Genomic DNA, 6,000 nt, shown 5'->3' with positions numbered 1-6,000 from the left:
TGATTTACCCGCACTAAAGATACAGCTTTCCTGTTTTTTTCTAACTTTATTGAGAATGTTTTTTGGCGCAACGCTTTCGTTACAACTAGGTATTTTTGTCAGAGCTTACCGTATAAAGAAGAAAAAAAATCATTTTTTTTTTTTTTTCCCCGAAAAAGGTAAATCATTTTTAAATTTCCAGTACTTCGAATTTAAATGGAATAGTTTGATATGTATCAATTAATAATTGTGGTAATTTACGCTAAGTAATGATTTTGTGCAAATTGTGTTTAATTTTTTTTTCTCCGAGTAATAGTTAAACTTCAATTATTCTCAATGTCTATTGATTTTGACAAACAGACCTTACACAATTTCTTCTACTTTTCAGGATAGTGAATTAGGAAAAGGACTGCTAATGGATATCAGTTGTAACTGCTACTATTGGATGCAATATAGTGATTACCATCAAATTTAAAGAACGTTATTTTCGAAACGCTAAATCTTTAAGTTGACAAGTAATGTAAGAGTAATGAAATAGGACGCACTGTAAAAAACCAGATGTATGAAGACGGTTGTAAGGAAAATACATACACTTTTTGCTCTTAGATACCATTGCCCGAACCTCGGATTCCTAGATTGCCTATTTTATGCACCATCCATTATACTAGTGGTATCAAATTCAAGTTGCACGCCGGCTAAACGCCCGATCTGAAAATAACTGACAGGACCAGAACTTATTTTTAACAAAATTTAAATTCTTTATAAACAAAATTTTAAAAAATTAAATAAATTTTAAATTTTACTGAGTATTTATCAAAGCATGCATGAATAATAATAATAATATCGCAAAGGGAAAATTCAAATATATATTTATTTTTCATCTAAAGTATGGTACCTGCAAGACACTTTTGTTGACACTTTGCAATTTAAATATATTGACAGCCAAATATTTAATTTTCAGTCTGATATTTCTTACAAATAATTCTAACATGTTTAATTTATCTGTAAGGAATGTGCCTTTTACTAATTATAACTTGTGGCTAATCCTCAACAAGACTTAGAGTATGTATTGTCTTAAACTTTACAGAAGCTAGCAAAAGATGTGTAATAGTTGATAAAAAAAAAGTAACCTCTCTAATAGGATAAATTATCTTCGTGCACTGTTATGATCATAGCCAGGGCCGGATTAAGACTTTCAGAGGTCCTAAGCACTTAAACGATGTCTGCCCCCCCCTCCAATTTCTTCTCCCTCAATCTTAGTTTAGCTGCACCATCCTTAGTAAAATCGGCAATGGAAATTTTTTGCGGTGCCCCCTCGAGTTTCTAATGACCTTTTTGTGGCGCCCCCTTTCTTTACTGCCCCAAGCACGTGCTTATTTTATTTAATGATCAATTCAGCTTTGATCATAGCATACCTGTATGGCATGCGTAGAATCAGATTATCAGAGGAGTTCTAAAGGTATTCTTATTCGCACCTGCTGAAAAACATGTTCGAATTCAGAAGGACTCAGTGCAGATGGTTGATGTCCAGCGTTCGTTTTTTTTTATCACGTTTAAACACATTCATTCAGAAGTTCGTTGATTACTCATGATCCCTGACTAAAGCAATTATTTCTCAGCATCCAAAAATCTCTGTCTTCCGAAGTTTTTGATCATTAGACTGATTATTCGTTAACTGGACATATCAGCGGCCTTGAAGTATGTTTAACTATCTCAAAAAAGAAGATGTTGAATAGCTTGAGTCTATGCAAGCTGTCCCTTATTCCGCTGAAAGCATGACAAGTTCTCCCTGGAGTTCCCCAAAAATGTTTATAATTTAATAGGTTGTACAAGGAAATGATGTGATATGTACATCAGATATTTTTAGTCCAAAGGGATTTCAGTCCCGAAGGACTATTGCTTTCGTTTTGGCATTTTGCGTCGGACTCATAAACGTCGGTTCACTTTTCAATCTGTTGCCACAAAATGTTAGAGTCCTGCATTATATTTGAAGAAATTAAATAATGAAAAATCTGCATAAATGATTGTCTCTTTCTCGCATTGTGATAAAACAATGGTACATAGAGCCATCGAATTTTGAATGACGAAATCCTACTGCGAATATGGGCATCTGAAATAACAAATTTGGCATTTGTTTTATTATAGATTTTATATTTTGTAAAACTTTAACGAATTTTTGATTTACAAACTCAATGCTTTAAAAGCGAGAAATGGCAACGTTATATAGAAAAAAAAATACTTTTATCTCCAGCTCGCGAGACTGTGTATATCGGAAATTCTAAAGATATGCTTAATTTAACATTATTTTGCGATATTGCTCTTGAACTGAATTTTATGGTTTAAGTGCAAAGAACATGATATTTAATAAATAAAGGTAACACTCAAAACGTTAAAAAAAACGCCCCTTTGGACGTAATTTAAAATCTGAAAAAATTTCAGTTTTTTTTTTTTTTTTTTTTTTTTTTTTTTTTTTTTTTTTTTTTTACTCGTGAGATAGGAAAAAGCGCTCAATGGAGAACCTGAAGCTAGTTATATGAAAATTATTTAAAATAAACTATTAAATTTTTAGTAGAGCTTTTGAAGAAAAATAAAGTAATCATTTAGTTTTCCTACACAGTTAGCGCGAGGACCCATATACGAAGACAAAAGCTAACCATAAATAACTATAAAGCTAATACTAAATTAATTGAACTAAAGCATGCCATTAGATATGTTGTGTTTCTTGCTGCACAAAAAGGTACAGTTAATATATTGGTATTAACATAAGATTTGAGTTGCATCAATAAGATCCGGAGACCATTCACTAAGATTTAAAGCACGAACCATTCAATAAGTTTATTACCATTCAATAAGGTTTGAGACATATCGTCGACGCAATACGGTTGCTAATATATTCTTCTACTGTCTGGATGACTTTTAACTACTTTGCAGAAACGGCCCTTCCTATGGAAATGTTGAAAATTACAATAATTGTATGATAATGTCTTGAACTGAAAAATTAAATGAATGCTTTCTAAAAAACGTATTCAAAAAACAATGTCTGTTTCAAGCTGGAATGTGTTTCAGAAATGAAAATGTTGTTTGTTACAAACCGAACAGCATTTAACTGGCCAAAGAACCACAGTTTGGCCGTACTTAATATATAATTTCATTTAGGTACAACGTTATTAATTCATTTTTGAAGCACGTCGGATGAAAAATATAATAATTTTAAAATTCAAAATTCAATTGAAGTGGTTTATGTCTTTCATAAAAGTTATGAATGCGTAATTGTTTTCATCATTCTTATGTTAATATTGATAATGTACAACTAAGTGTGAATAATAATACTAACAATCCCTGCTGCACATTTTGAGGATAGTGGAGTTTTTTTTTTTTTTTTAAATTGTTTTTTAACATGTTGCTCGCATTAACATAAGCTTTTTTAAATAATTAAATAAGGAAATAAGAAAACTATTTTTCTAATTCAAAATTTACCTATGAGATTTAAATAATAGATATCTACAATGTACAAAAAATATTTTATAATAATATTTATCAGAGGAAAACTAAAGTTAATCAACACATTTATGAATAATAAATTGTCTGTTTTAATAAAGATATCAAGTAAATAAAAATTTCTGACATTTTTATTAAATTTTTCCTCTTTGTTTCACCTTTATTGCCATAAATCTTCCGCTCTCCATAAATTTATGGGACCTATTCTTAACTTATCTCCGTCGAAAGGTCACCCCATTTCATCTCTCTATCTACTTCTCAGAAATCTATTCATCCAAAAGAAGATTATTTCATCTTCGGTTACAGTTAGTTAAAAAAAGTTACATAAAATACCACATGCAGCTTTTACGACCAGATTAGTTCCTCTTACGAAGGTCGAAAAGTATTATGAATTGACCCTTAGGAAGAGGTGAAAACAATTACATAGACGAACGCTTTTCTATCGGCACATGGGAGTTTTCGTATTATTGCTCTTCTCTGTTATATACTGCTCGATGTGCCACGGTTTTGGATATTACACGAGTATTGAGTATAGAGCTATAAGTAAATAATTGGTTTCCAAATTTACTCAAGTATCAATTACTCTTTTACTGACTATTTTTAATAGAAGTATAAATATGAAAGCAAAATAGAAATACAAGTTTTTTTAAAAAAAAAGAAAAAGAAAATCTGTAAGGTTTCAGATTTAAAATTACGTCCAAAGGGTCGTTTTTTAACGTTTTGTGTATTACCTTTAAATATCATGGTCTACGTACTCAAACCATAATATTCAGTTCAACAGCAATATCGCAAAATAATTTTAAAATGAGCCTATCTTTAGAATTTCTGATACAGAGTCACGCGGCGCTGGAGTTTCTTTTTTTTTTTTTTTTTTCCTTTCCTCCCGTACAGAGTTGCCATTGCTCGCTTTGAAATATCGTTGAGTTTGTTAATCAAAAATTCGTTGAGATGTTACAAAGTATGAAATCGATAATAAAACAAATTTCAAATTCAAATTAGAGCTTCCATATGCCCATATTCCATGGAAGATTACGTTATTCAAATTTTGATGGCTCTAGGTACCGTTGTTTTATGACAATGCGAGAAACATACATACATTCATGTAGATTTTTCATTATTTAATTTCATTAAATAATGAAATATTTGGTGGCAACAATTTTAACAGAAACTAATAAAACAGACATTCAAGAGAGTTAAATCAAGAGACTTTAGTTAATTAGTCAAGCGACACAAAATACCGTTTCGCGACTAACAGCCCTTCAGGGCTAACGCACCTTTGGGGTAAAAATCGAGAAACGGAGAAATTCTTTTCATTTACGGTTTGTTGAAAAACATGATATTTTTCTGCATTTGTAAATTTACAGCTATACATAGCGCAGCAACTTTACCGCGGCGCTAATTTCCACAGTTACCTTCGTGTATTTCTGGGCATTTTCTATGACTTCAGTAATATCAGACTTTTTCACGAATTTCAAATAAATCCACGAAATTTTGATTTATTCCTGTTACTTTTTAATTCGTATTGTAATATTAACGTTATTTTTATAATTAAATCATTTTTCTGATATAGTAAAATCTGGTTCACGAATTTGTTCATTCCCAATGGTCGTTCGTCAACCGAAAAGTTCTGAAACCGAAAGGAAATTTTCCCATAGGAATTAATATAAAATGGAATTAACTCGTTCTTGCACCTCAGATGATTCTTTATCTAAACTTTACAACAGTACTTTCTGTACAAGTTTACAATCTAAAACAATGCAAAATATTAAATGTAAACAAAGCAAAGCAAAACAAAAGTATTTTTCTATATTAGTACGAAGGATATTGGCTGGAAGTTTGTTTCTCCCACCACCACCGGAAAAAAAAAAAAAAAAAGCAAGGTAACTGTTTTTAAGAGGCGTTTTCTTTTATCCTTTCTTTGTCTCTAAGCACCACTCTGCTTGAGACTCACTGTCTCTGTTTCGGGGGAAAACATGCGTACTGCTCAGTCGCTGATGGATTCTGGATAAATATCGTAATCTGACATTTCGTTTTCCAGATCATTCAGTATTTTTCAGATACTTCACGTTAAATAATCAAATTATTTAAACATCAAGAGACTGTAATTAATTTGTACACTTTTGCAAAAACAAATAATTTTCATATTTCAGAATTTATAATTTGTAAATTTGAGCAGAAACAGTATTTTAATTTCCTGAGTTTTTTAAGAAGTTCCTTGAGAAATAGGAATTCCAAAACGTAACGACCAGCGAATTTCAAGAATCAGGATTCAAGAGTTTTTATAAATCTTCAGATCACTCGCGACGGAATTATAGTACACCATCACTAATTACAGGGTAAGCAAATATTCCCGATATCTACGAGAACGCGTTGATTTCTATGCGGTTGTTCAGATGCTCTTCATTATTATTATCATTAGTAGTAGTAGCCCAAAGGTGCAGTTTGCCCAGAAGGGGCTATTAATTTCGTTTTTATATCGTCCACTATAAAACGGCGGTTCACTTTTCAAATTGTCGCCCCAAA

This window comes from Stegodyphus dumicola, chromosome 8 (assembly GCF_044657685.1).
Source record: "Stegodyphus dumicola isolate Sdum_Otavi_A_Nest chromosome 8, ASM4465768v1".
Classification (NCBI taxonomy): domain Eukaryota; kingdom Metazoa; phylum Arthropoda; class Arachnida; order Araneae; family Eresidae; genus Stegodyphus; species Stegodyphus dumicola.
The sequence above is the reverse complement of the archived record's forward strand: the minus strand, read 5'-3'. Positions refer to the sequence as shown.